We start from the raw sequence: 15025 nt of genomic DNA, 5'->3' as shown, positions 1-15025 counted from the left end.
AATGTTTTTACAATTATATATTGATACATTTTTATATAATAAATGTTTTTACAATTATATATTTATACATTTTGATACAATAAATGTGTTTACAATTATATATTGATACATTTTGATACAATAAATATTTTTACAATTATATATTGAGACATTTTTATACAATGTTTTTACAATTATATATTGATACATTTTGATACAATAAATGTTTTTACAATTATATTTTGATACATTTTTATACAATAAATGTTTTTACAATTATATTTTGATACATTTTTATGCAATAAATGTTTTTACAATTATATATTGATACATTTTTATACAATAAATGTTTTTACAATTATATTTTGATACATTTTGATACAATAAATGTTTTTACAATTATATATTGATACATTTTTATACAATAAATGTTTTTACAATTATATATTCATACATTTTTATGCAATAAATGTTTTTACAATTATATATTAATACATTTTTATACAATAAATGTTTTTACAATTATATATTGATACATTTTTATACAATAAATTTTTTTTTTATACAATAAATGTTTCGGTTTTCAAAAAAAAAATATATATTTAGTTGAAAAAATATGGCCGACGTACACGAGTGCTACCCCACTAGCGAAATACACATCGGCTCCGATGTTGAACGTTGTTCGACTGAGGGAGAATTCATTATTTTTACAAGGAAAGAATTTTTGCGTGTGTTACCTATTTTTTTATTTTGGCTTGAAATTTTTGCATGATTTTTGTTATTATTATTTTATTTATTTTTAATTTTCTTCCTTTGAAGATTATAATGCTGGGAATGGGACAGCCAAACCTGCTGCCAACATTGCCCTGCTTTTTATTGAAACCAACCGAGAGCTCTTTTTAGTATCCTCACTGTTCCTTTAAGTGCAATTGTCTGGATCTCTTTTGCACTTGGTTCACCAGGAATATTAGTTAAGTAGGACTTCAGGTTCTTCTTCATAAACCCCGTGGCACCTATGATAACTGGTATGATTGATATCTTCCTAAGATTCCAATTTCTTTTCATATCATACATGAGACCTTGATATTTGGTCTGTTTCTCTCTTTCAGCTCTGTTCAGACCTCCATCATTAGGGACACTCACTTCAACCAAGGTTGCAACTCCCTCTAACTTATTCCATATAACTATGTCAGGTTTCACAGCAACATTTTCAAGGTAGGTAGCTGTAGGGATTACATGGTCGTAATGTATGGTATATAAGTCATTTCCAACTGTTCTTTCAGGTTGATGCTCCAAGGACTTACTGCTACATTGGGGAGGCTTATCAGATGAAAAGTGAAAAAATATTAGATAATTTTGAAACATTTTTAGAGCATGTTCAAAACGTAGATTCCATGAACAAAGTTTCTTTCTTAGAACTCCACGCCTGTGGAACTCTGTTCCGTCTGCCTGCTTCCCACCTGACTACAACCTGGATGTCTTCAAGTCCAACGTAAACAGATCCCTGATGAATCGCCCCCTTAAGTAGACACTTTTATTAAATCCCCACACTAACGTACTGTACATGCAATAACCTTTATCCCTGAGTGGCTTCCGGGCCTTGATAAGTGGTGATCACCTTGTAAAAAAAAAAAAAAAAAAATGTTCATGGTATATTATTTTTAAAAAATCCCAATAAGATTTGGGGAAAAAAACATGTTTCGAACAACTGAAATTTTTATTTTTTTTATTATTTGCAAAAACAAAAACCAGTAGTGTTCTCGTCGAGTAGTCTTTATTTTATTCAAGAAAAGAAAAGGTGCTCATGCACTTATTGAGCCGTGCTGAAATAATGACATTATTTAGAAAGCCATTCTTAACATGGGAACGGGAGGGTGTTGTGTAACTATTCTGTACTTTCACCTAACAACTTAATAAAAACAGGTATTGTAAAACTTTAATTAAACTTGAAAATACTGTTTAAAAATAGCGCGGATCAATAAGTGCACTAACACCAAATAACATTTCGCTGTCTTTCGATCTACGACATTCCATGAGAGGTACGTAAAAGCTTTGTTTATTTTTGTTAATCGCCACAAGCGCTACTTTTGATTTTCAACAATTTTCCTTTAAAACACAATTAGAAACTCTTCAAACATTGGGAGAGGCAATAATAAATAAAAAAAATAATAATAAAAATAAATAAATAAATAATAAATAAAATAAAAAAAATAAATAAATAAATAAATAATAAATAAAAAAAATAATAAATAAAAAATAAATAATAAATAAATAAATAATAAATAAAAAAAATAATGAATAAAAAATAAATAATAAATAAATAAATAATAAATAAAAAAAATAAATAATAAATAAAAATAAATAAATAAATAAATAATAAATAAAAAAAAAATAAATAATAAATAAAAAAATAAATAATAAATAAAAATAAATAATAAATAAATAATAAATAAAAAAATAAATAATAAATAAAATAAATAAATAGTAAATAAAAATAATAATAAAAATAGATAAATAAATAAAAAACAACGGTAACATAAGTGCATAAGCACCAATTTTTTTTTGTTTTTTTATTTGCTTTGCTTTCATTTTGTTTGTTAAATCCGGCCGAAAAAAAAAATACAAAAACAATAAGGAGCCAAGCGAACTTGAAATTTTTATTTATTTTTAAATAAAAAATAACGCAGGTATCGTAAAACTTTAATTAAATCTTGAAAATAATATTTCAAAATAGCGCGGATTCCATTTGGACTTTCACCAATTTTCCTGCTAATAATTACATAAACTAAAAAAAAAATAATTACATAAGCAAAAAAAAAAAATAAATAAATAAATAAAAAAAATATCTATAAAAAAAAAAAGATAAAATCATAATAAAAATCATGCGCAAATTTCAAGCCAAAATAAATAAATTAAAAAAAAAAGCTAAAATTCTTTCCTTGTAAAAATAATGACTTCTCCCTCACTCGAACAACGTTCAACATCGGAGCCGATGCGTATTTCGCTAGTGGGGTATCGCTCGAATACGTTGGCCGAAAATATAATAAAATAAAAAAAGCACGAAATAAAAGTATGAATCAAAGTTAGTCAACGAAATAAAAAAAAAAATCCAAAAAATAAAATGGCGGAGTTGTACAAGCATCACCCCCATGCGTAATTTTTATGCTGATAATTTTTTTTTTTGTTGAAATTTTTTCACTGGATTATTATTGATTAGACACTAATTAACCAGATTACGAAAAAAAAAAATAAATAAATAAAAAAAATCGAGTTTGTATTACTGTACACATAGATTCGAAAAAGTTGACAAAAAACAAATATATAACAAATAAATGTTATCAAAAGCAAGATAAGTTACTTTTCTACCTAACTGGATATATTTTTCGTGTTTTTATTCAATGTAACATGTTTATTCAGCTCGAAAAACATACAGTGTTTACCGATGTATTCGAAAATTCAAAATGGCGCCCGACTCTCTCTTTAACACAGTAAGTTTGGGAAAAGGTGTTATACATAGTAAACTAGACAAAATACTATTAAAACCCCACCGAATCAACCTATGTCACGGTAACATATATTGAGCGAGTTTCTAACAGTATTTTGTCTAGTTGTATATTTATAGCACCTTTTCACAAACTTACCGTGTTAAAGAGAGAGTCGGGTGCCATTTTTAATTTTCCAATACATCGGTAAACACAACATATGTTTGTCGAGCTGAATAAACATGTTACATTAAATAAAAACACTGAAAACATATCCAGTTAGGTAGAAAATTAACTTATATTGCCTTTGATAACATTTATTTGTTATATATTTGTTTTTTGACAACTTTTTTTGAATCTATGTGTACAGTAATACAAACCCAAAAAATCATTTCGACATTTGAAAGATGTGCTCACTTTTTAGTTACAACGTTCTGGTAAACCGGGCACCCATTTTTTTTTTTTTTTTTCCTAAATACGGAAGTGTCTTCAGGAGATATGAAATGGTCCCATGTTGACGAAGCAATGTATCGAATCGATCATTTATGACACATAGCTCCAGCCAACAAGGAAGAAAAAAAAAAAAAAAGAAAAAGCGCAGAATTATTCGTAGTTTCTCTATCTACGTTCGTTTATTTATGCCTTTATTTTCCATATATAAAATAGTGTACACGCCTATTCCGTTATTCTGGGATGGGTAGATTCGCCAGCGTTCGTTTATTTATTTTGCTATTCTTGGTTAAGTCATCGAACGAGACGTCTCGCCTGTTTAGCGACTTTTTTTTAAAAATAGTATATGTCTTGGTCTGTCTATCCGTTTCACTTTTTCTCGAAAAAATATTGAACTGAAATTTTATATGAACTAGGCAGGGCTAAAAAGTGAAAGAGAAATGATTATTATTTTTTTTTTTTAACGAATTCAAGTCCGTACTCGTCGTGCAGTTTAATCAAAACATTACAAAATGAAAATATCGAAAAAAGGTTATATTGTACGTATCCGTTATGGAATGAAGTTCTCCGGAAAAAATTCATTTAATTTGATCAAGTAGTTTTTTTTCTGCAAAGGAATCGCCACTTATCAAGGCAATATATATATATATATATATATATATATATATATATATATATATATATATATATATATATATATATACTTGTTTATTGTTTAATAAACATGCTCACATCCTGCTGCTACAAATAGCCACTTGTTTCAATCAAACAACAGATATCATCAGGCAGCGACTTGACTATTCAAAAGTTCAATGAATAGCAGCGGGATGTGAGCATGTTTATATAACAATAAACAAGTATTATCAGCTCTTTTTATTGAGCACTATCTAACAACCTCGTTGAATTCATTAGTCCATTACTTTTGAATATAAAAAAACCCGAGTATATATATATATATATATATATATATATATATATATATATATATATATATATATATATATATATATATATACTGTTTGTTTTGGTTTTAGCGATATGTTTTGAATGAATTCAATTATTTACGAAAGTGCATTTTTACCTAAATGCGAGTTGGGAATAATTGGAGAGCGGTATATATATTATTTTTTAGTGTTTTTATTTAATGTAACGTGTTTAATCAGCTCGAAAAAGATATAGTGTTTACGGATGTATTGGAAAATTTAAAATGGCGCCGCACTCTCTGTTAAACACGGTAAGTTTGAGAAAATGAGTTAAAAATAAAAAACTATACAAATACTGTTAGAAACGCGTTCAATATATGTTACCGTGACATGGCTGACATATATTCGGGGAGTTTATCAGTATTTTATATAGTTTTATTTTTTTACTCATTTTCCCAAACTTACTGTGTTCAACAGGGAGTCTCTAGCGCCATTTTTAATTTTCCAATACATTGGTAAACACTGTATGTTTTTCGAGCTGAATAAACATGTTACATTAAATAAAAACACTAAAAAAATATCCAGTTAGGTAGAAAAGTAATTTATCTTGCCTTTGATAACATCTATTTGTTATATATTTGTTTTTAGACAACTTTTTCGAATCTATGTGTATAGTAATACAAAACCATAATTGTTATGTCGCAAAGAGTAACATATCCAAAACTTACGAAAAACAAAACGATCGGAAAAAAGTTATTAATGAAAAACAGTTTTCGATAAAAGTTCTGAGGAGCAAATGTGTCCGTCATTTTGAATTGCGTTTGCATCGCGTGGACGCGTGACGTAAGCAAAATGGAAAGTAACTCAGTTCTCAGAAATTAAGAACTTAATTCCCTCCCTTGCCAACTTTTTTTAATACCCAAATCTAGCGAAATCGCCCCATTTCGCTTACTTTCAGAATTTTTTTTTTTTTATGAATAATTATTTTTCTACCTTATCGTTTTTCGTAATGTTTGGATGTGTTACTCTTTGCGACACGACAATTGCGTTTGTTTTATTTGAAATTCAATATTTCGATTTTCACTTTTACGATGTAGAAGCACCCCATTGTTTGTGCGACGTAAGTTGGGCTAACTGTCGATAACTCCTACGCGTGTACCATTAACAAGAAAAAAAAAAAAAAAAAAAGGGAGGGAAATTTTAGTTGCTAGAGGAGAGTTTCGTCTTTGGAACACACAAAAGAGAAGAAAAGAAAAAAATGCGGGTGAGTAAATAATATTAAATAGTTTTTATAATAACTACGTCACGACAATCTAGCTTTTACTTTTTTTTTTTTTTTTTAATTTCAAACTGTTCAATTGTTCAATTTTGGGCGTGGGTATGCAAACTTTCAGGATGTTCATTCAATTCGGAGAACAAACTAATGCGTTTCTCTATGGTTACACCTAGATTTGAATATTGGGGTATTTAATGCTATCCCACTGCAAGAACTGTGACACCAGAGTCAGAAAATGTGATCATAAAGTCAACGCCCTCAAGATGGGGCACTGTGAAAAAGTGCTTGGGCAGCCCCGTAAAGGCGCCTCAGATACTTAGCAATAAACCCCTTTCTCAAAGAGAGAGGGCAGAGCTTGGAAGGGTGGACTTCCTAGAATTGCACAGGAGCAACATTTCACTGCAATCAACTGGGACAAGGTCATTACAGGAATGGTCTAATCTCTGTTGATTTTGGGGGCCGAGGAAAAAATCTCAGGCTCCCAGAAAAAAATCCCAAAACCAAGCTTCTATCTATCTTTACATCATCAACGCTCTGATCCCCATCTGGCATCAATTGAAATGGATGGCGCTCGTGTTGGGGAGGCTCCATGTTTTGACAAGCTTCTGGGTTTGACCTTTACTCTTGATCTGAAATGGAACACGTATATCAAATCTGTTGCCAGGGATGCTGGGAAAATGGTTGGATCCTTCTACCGCTCCAGAAGATATCTCACTACTGATGCAATTCTCTATCTGTATAAAAGCCAAGTACGTCCAAGGATGGAGTACTGCTGCCACATCTGGGCAGGAGCTGCTAAAAACAGCCTATCCTGCCTTGACAGAGTACAAAATAGACTTCCTGGTTTGGTGGGGGATGCCCTTTTCTTTCAGAAGAGACGTTGCGAGCCCGTCTTTGTTTTATTGTTATTTCCATGACATGTCTGAGCTCCAATCTCTCATCCCCCCCTCACCAATCTTTCACGAGAAACACTCGTCTGGCTGAAACTACTGTCAATAAGTTTCCCCACTCTTTATCTGTGCCTAAATCCAAACTTTTTGCCTGACTACAACTTGGATGTCTTCAAATCCAACATAAACAAATTCCTGACAAACCGCCCCCTTAAGTAAGACACTCTATCAAATCTCCAATACTAATGATTACTACAATACTATCTCATTATATAATACAATAACCCTTATCCCTGAGTGGCCTCCGGGCATTGATAAGTGATGACCCCCATGTAAAAAAAAAAAAAAAAAAAAAAAAAGGCTGAGAAAAACCTATTTACTTTTGTTCTAGAATAGGTAGAACAGAATAAATTAGCTATCTAACTTTGTAGCTAGTTATCTATCTATCGATCTAGTTATCTGTCTATCTCGATCTATCTATCTATTTAACTGAAAATACATAGATATTCAAATATCGTCCTTTCCATGAAGTGCAGAGCAATAGATGTTTGCCACATGGACATTTGTTTGGTGAGGAAAGTTCTTATATTCTCATGGACATTATACATCTCCAAGCACCGTAGTATCCAGAAATGAGGCACGCTATCAAATGCCTTTTTGTAGTCAATCCAGACCATTGAAAGGTTTCTTTTACGTCTCCTGCAGTTTTCCAAGATTGTTTTATTCAGAAGAAGTTGATCTTTAGCCCAAAGTTTGTTTCTGGTGTACCTTTTTGTTCTTCTTCAAGGTATTCCCCATCAGCCAAGTGCTAATAAATTGCATCAGCATTTATTCCAGTCATCCACGCGTATGGAGTTGAGAGGCATAATCACCTTCACACACCGGTTCCCGCTGGATCACCGAAGTTAAGCAACATTGAACCTGGTCAGTACTAAATGGGTGACCATTTGGGAATTCCAGGTGCTGTATGTGTTCTCTGCTTATCTCGGCATTGCTCTCTGCTCGGCGAAGTGCTAATAAATGGAGATGACTTGGAGTTGGAACTTGGACACGGTGAACAGCGGTTGGGTTAATGATTGTCTCCCCCCCCCCCCTTGGGATGCAGGTGATGTGTCTCTCATGCGAGACTATTAAAGACCACAAGCAAAGAACTCACTTTCCATGTTCATCTGCATCGCGCATAAGCCTGAAGAATCCTAGAGTGGATGAAATGCGGAATATTCAGTGTAGGTAATCGCCATATACATTTTATAACTTACTATATATATATATATATATATATATATATATATATATATATATATATATATATATATATATATATATATATATATATATATATATATATATATATGTGTGTGTATGGCATAATCATATTGACACACCCGTCTCTGTTGGATCACCGAAGTTAAGCAACGTTGAACCTGGTCAGTACTAAATGGGTGACCATTTGGGACTTCCAGGTGCTCTAAGTGCTCTCTGCTTATCTCGGCATTGTTTCCAGTCGTCCTGGTCTTCTCCTTGCCACTGGACTCAAACAATGCCGATTCAGGAGAGGTGTGGTTAGGAATTGCCTGACTCTTGCCTCACAATTACATGCGCAACTGCCCCTACAGGGGGTATCCTTTGTCTTTCGAGACTGAATGGATGCATCGAGTTGAGAGGCAGCAGATAGGCCTGTAGTTGTTTGGCAAATGTGTTTCCTGGCTCTTTGGTATGAGAGTCGTTTTTCCAATAGTGAGCCATTCTAGTGGGTTTTCTTTGCCAGGAATAATTCGACTGAATACCAGGGCATAGTCTTCATGTAGTGCCGTCACTTTTTTCAGCTCTTTGGTATGAGAGTCTCAAAACTCCAGGGAACCCTTTCTAGGGGTTAAAACTAAATCTTTATTTGAGATACATAGATATTTGAATATTCAATTAAAGTTCTTTACATGTCAAACACTGAGTTAATAAAAAAGTTGAGAACATAATTTTCCTCTCCCCAATTGAGCATGTTATAGTATACTTTTCTTGTAGTTTCTTGGTCTTCCTGAATTCCAGGACAAGAATTCATCTATTCTGGTGGAGTATCCAGCTTCATGCTATTACTTGAGGTAACATCACTTGGAGAAGGCGCGCCATTCCTCGTTGGTTAACTAGTGTTGGTTAGCCATAGAGAGGATATCTTTTGGGGCTTGCTAATAGTATGTGATTTTAAATATTTAGTGAAGGAAAAGTATTTTTATGCCAGGTTGTCTGGACAAACACTTGTACAGAGAAGCCTTAGATACTTGAGGACAGTCCCTAAGAGGAATTCCAGTTCTCTCCAGTAGGCATTCAAGTTCTCTACAATAGGCATTCCAGTTCTCTGCAGTAACCATTCAAGTTCTCTCCAATAGGCATTCCAGTTCTCTCCAGTAGGCATTCAAATCCTTTCCAGTAGGCATTCAAATTCTATCCAGTAAGCGTTCAAGCACAATTACACTATGATACTTCACTTTTTCATTTTGAACTTAAATTCAAGCCATTATCACTGCACAAGCATATATAATCAACAGTAGGTCTTTTGAGAAGACGAAGGTTCATTCAAAATGGATGTTTGTGTTTAGAGCACAATCTAAGCATGATACTTGACTTTTGCATTTTAAACTTTAATGTAAGCCAATGATATATTAAAATAATTTCATAAAATCAACAGTAAGTTCTCTACAGTGCAATGTAGACTACAATTTATTGTGGACTATCAATGCGAGAGGCATGTGAAGCTTCTCCAAGGTGCATCGCGATGGGTCCCTAATTAAAGCCAGGCTGAACAGCTAGTATATATATATATATATATATATATATATATATATATATATATATATATATATATATATATATAAACTTATGTATACATATATATATACACATATGTGTATGTGTGTGCATATGCATACATATATATAATAATGGCCCATGTGATTTAAGCCTCAATACAAGGAAATGTTTTTATACATTGGAACAATATTTTCTTTTCATCCCAACCAGTTTTGTGCTTAAACAGGAAATGTTGATTAGCATATATATATATATATATATATATATAATATGCATATATATGTATGTGTATATGTATCTATGTGTTTGTATGCGTGAAAATCATGTAGGCATACATATATGAGATAAACAGGTAACATATGTGTGTGTGTGAGAGAGAGAGAGAGAGAGATAGAGAGAGATAGAGAGAATGAAAGGAGAATGAAAGCGAAAGAGAAAGTGATATATATATATATATATATATATATATATATATATATATATATATATATATATATATAATTATTTCCACAGCCATGACTTCGCAAGAGCCATGACAGGCAATAAACCGGAAGCCCAAGACTCAAGTTTCGCCTTCATTTGGGCTCATCAGTTGGACGCATCCTAACGAGGGATTCGAAACCCGAGCCTCTTGCACACACACTAGAATGTCTATTAACTAACACAGATCAAACAAACCACAGCAAAAATCCGACAGTAAAATAAACCTACTTCCTTTCGAACAAGGGATGTTGTCATCACGACCAGCTATAATTCAAGCCTAACCATATATATATATATATATATATATATATATATATATATATATATATATATATATATATTAGTGTTGGGACGATTAATTGGAATCGGGAATCGGAAAGATCGGAAACTTTGGGAGTATCGGAATTGGTATCGGAATTGGTATCGGAATCGGAAAAATTGGTGCCCATTTTCCGATGCCAAAACGATTCTTTTAATTATCTTATGTTATTTGATTTTGTTTAAAGTAAAATCTTCCATTGCTGGTAATAATGATAAAATAATAAATATTTATTGATTTTATAATATCCGTAAAGCTAAAGTCCTCATCCTCCACAAGTGTATTTCGACGTTTAGGAAAATATCTGCATATTTAACGTGTGTTTTTACGAAAATCGGGGAAAATAACAATTTTATAGTTAAATAATTAGAGATTTATAAAAAATCGGAATCGGAATCGGCAATTATATCGGAATCGGAAATTTAGCACGGAATCAGTAATTGTATCGGAATCGGGAAAAATATTGAAATCGTCCCATCACTAATATATATATATATAACGACTTAATTTACTCACATAAAATTAATATACGAAAGTATAGATTTATGCGTAAACTTTAAGTATTTACTTCAAAAGTGCTCAATACGTAGGTAGAGCCAGTTAGTAAGTTATAAAATATATATGGCGATTAAGCTACACTGAATATTCCGCGTTTCATCCACTCTAGGACTCTTCAGGCTTATGCGCATAAGCCTAAAGAGTCCTAGAGTGGATGAAATGCGGAATATTCAGTGTAGCTTAATCGCCATATATATTTTATAACTTACTATATATATATATATATATATATATATATATATATATATAGAGAGAGAGAGAGAGAGAGAGAGAGAGAGAGAGAGAGAGAGAGCGTGTGTGTAGGTAAAAGGTGTCTGTTTATGAGAGAAATGTCTGGTGTATATGAACATAAACAGACACCTTCTTTTACCTACACACACACACCAATAATACAATAATTTGCAACACACTAAATAAACCAGGAATTCCAATCATACAAAACACAAATATCCTTTTCTCTTCGCTGCAACCTCTATCTCAGAGAAGAGATGTTGCGAGTTTGTCTCTGCTTTATCGTTATTTTCATGGAAAGTGTTCGACTGAACTTCAATCTATGGTACTCCCTCGCCAAACTTTCACAAGAAACACCCGTCTAGCTGAAAACACTATCAATAGTTCCCCCCACTCTTTATGTGTGCCTAAACCTAAACATAGATTCCATGATCAAAGCTTCTTTCTTAGAACTGCACGCCTGTGGAATTGTCTTCCGTTTTCCTGCTTTCCAGCTGCCTATAATATGGTTGTCTTCAAGTCCAACGTGAACAAGTTTCTGATGAGCGGTTCCACTTAAGTTAACAAATTTACCGAACTTCCATTACTATCGATTACTATATTGTTCCTTTGACTACTGTACACTCTTTACCCTTATCCTTGAGTGGCCTCTCGGCCTTGATAAGTGGTGACGCCTATGTAAAAAAAAAGCAAACAAAAAAAAAACAACAACTATAAAACAAATATTAAAAACAGCAAAACATCTCCAAAACAACCCAGTTTCCAATGCAGGCATATACACTATTCCTTGCCAAAATTGTTATCATAGAAACGATGGTGAAACCCAACGTAAATTAGAAAAAATCTTAATGAACATAAAAGTGATATAAGAAATAGCAATTCTCTAAGTGTGTTATTCTCTCATTCATTGTTAATATTTCCATTGGCGTCTCCTTTGAAAGTTTGTATATATCAACATTTTAAGCATTCATAAACTACATTTACCAAATGAATCCACCGGCGATGATACGTACGACTTTTAGGAGACGAACTATTAAAAGGTATTTATTTTTATTTTATTTTATTTATTTATTTTGTTAAAAATATTTAAAATTTACACTCTTAATCTTAACTTTCAACCCGATTTTATATTATTTTATTTTTATTTTCATTTTTATTTTTATTTTATTTTTATTTTTATTTTTATTTTATTTTTATTTTTATTTTATCTTACTTTGTTTATCAACATAAAAAAAACTATTTTCCTTTATATTTTAGATATTTTCCCGATACATCTGCCTTACTTAAAAAATGCTAGGTTTATTTTTGGTGTCTTTAAAAAAAACACCCAATATTTTTGCTGATGAGGAGACTTTGTTTCAAAAAACTATATCATCAAATTATTGTCCAAGACTCACTGTCTATCACAATAAAAATATCGTTTCCGAAACGATCGTACAATTTATTGACTTTGTTTGTTCTTCCTTATAAAACAGATTTTTAATTTTTAATTTTTATTATACAGTCGCGGTAACATCTTCATCTCTCTCTCTCTCTCTCTCTCTCTCTCTCTCTATATATATATATATATATATATATATATATATATATATATATATATATATGATGAGAATAATGAAAATAGTACTCCGAAAAAATAGAGAAATAAAAAGGAACAAACCGAGTTATGTGTTCATCAACGTTTCGTCTTTATTTCGCGACTTCCTCTGGATGAATGAGATTAACACAGATCAAGCAAACCGCGCTGAAATCAGACTGTGAAATTAACCTACTTATAATAAGATTTTAGAATGTGAGAGATTGTATATAATAAATTCCACAGCCAAACAACGTCGCAGCTCACAGTCGGATTTCGGCACGGTTCGCTTGATCTGTGTTGGTTAATAGAAATTATTGTGTGCGGGGCGTTTGCTCAGTTGGTAGAGTGCTTGCCTTGCATGCAAGAGGCTCGGGTTTCGAATCCGGAGTTCGGATGTGTCTAACTGATGAGCCCAAATGAGGGCGAAACTCGAGTCTTGGACTTCCAGTTCTTTAACTGTCATGGCTCTTGTGGGCTGCGACGTTGTTTGGCTGTGGAATTTATTATAAGTAAAACTGTCTGTCTGTGTGCGTACATTTCTCTACCAAATTAATCTGGCAATTTTCAATCTACAGACTCGAGATTTAACATAAGGGGTATTGAGATTTGGGAAAATCTTTTTAATCGGCTTTCAGACAGAAATTTGGCTGTTAAGGTTTGACGATTTGACCTTTGAAAACTCTACCAAACTCCTTCGCTAATTTTGGGTCTAAACACTTGAAATTTTAGATGTAGGTTACTTGACATGGATCAAACTTTTTAATTTGATTTGAGCCCAAAACAATAAATGTTAAGGGGTCCACATTGAGGTGAAAGTTTACAAAAAATTGACTCCTGCAGTCTCTACCAAATTACTCAGCAACTTTTTGGTCTAAACATTTGAAATTTTACATAATGTGTATTCAAAGATAGAACAAGTCTTTTAATTGGTTTTTGGCCGAAAATTTAGCTGCAAAAGGGGTCAAAGTTCAAAAGATTTGTCTATTTGCGGTATCTAGCAAACTATTCAGCCAATTTTGGGTCTGAACATTTGAAATTTTACATAAAGAATATTCAGACATGCTGCAAGCTTTTTAATCAGTTTTTTGGGCGAAAGTTTGGGAAAAGGTGTTATAAATAAAAAAAACTATACAAAATACTATTAAAAACCCGCCGAATATATGTTAACCTGTGTCACGGTAACATATATTGAGCGAGTTTTTAACAGTATTTTATCCGGTTTTTTATTTATAACATCTTTTCCCACACTTATCGTGTTAAAGAGAGAATAAGACGCCATCTTGAATTTTCGAATACATCGGTAAACACTGTATGTTTTTCGAGCTGAATAAATATGTTACATTGAATAAAAACACGAAAAATATATCCAGTTTGGTAGAAAAGTAACTGATCTTGCATTTGATAACATTTATTTGTTATATATTTGTTTTTTAACAACTTTTTCGAATCTATGTGTACAGTAATACAAACCCAAAATGCGAATCGATTAATTAAGAGTCGTGTGTTGCAGGGATCAGGAAATTGTAAGCAAACTTTTCTTATATTGGGAACCAAATTGAATATTGAAATGCTCATATCTTTCTTTGAATGCGATGAAACTACATGAAAAAAGATTATAATACTATCCTATTGTTAAAATTTTATGACAGTTGGTAAAAAAGAACATATATTTTCAAATCAATAAATTATTCCCAAATTTGCCTGCATTTGTGTATATATATAGTGTCCTGTATGCCAGCTTCAGTTTTGCAGTTCGGTTTTCTCCCATTCGGCCTTGCCAGGCCACTAATAGATATGTTTTAAAAAAATGTTCAAAAAAAGTTGGGGTCACCAGTTATGGGATTTCGGTTTCCAGTTTAAAGGATGTTTTCACATCTGTTTTGGGGTTTTACTTTAGAGTGTTTCATAATGGGAGAAGTATGTTTAGAGTGAGCCAAATCTAGAGAAATATTTTCAATGAAAAATGTTTGCAGGGTTTTATATTCAAATCTGAGAAAAACGACACATTTTCATACGGTAAACAAAACAAAATAATGAGTTCAAAAAGGCATAT

Source organism: Euprymna scolopes, chromosome 40 (assembly GCF_053919585.1).
Source record: "Euprymna scolopes isolate OS-2025 chromosome 40, ASM5391958v1, whole genome shotgun sequence".
Lineage (NCBI taxonomy): Eukaryota > Metazoa > Mollusca > Cephalopoda > Sepiida > Sepiolidae > Euprymna > Euprymna scolopes.
Note: the sequence above shows the minus strand (reverse complement) of the source record.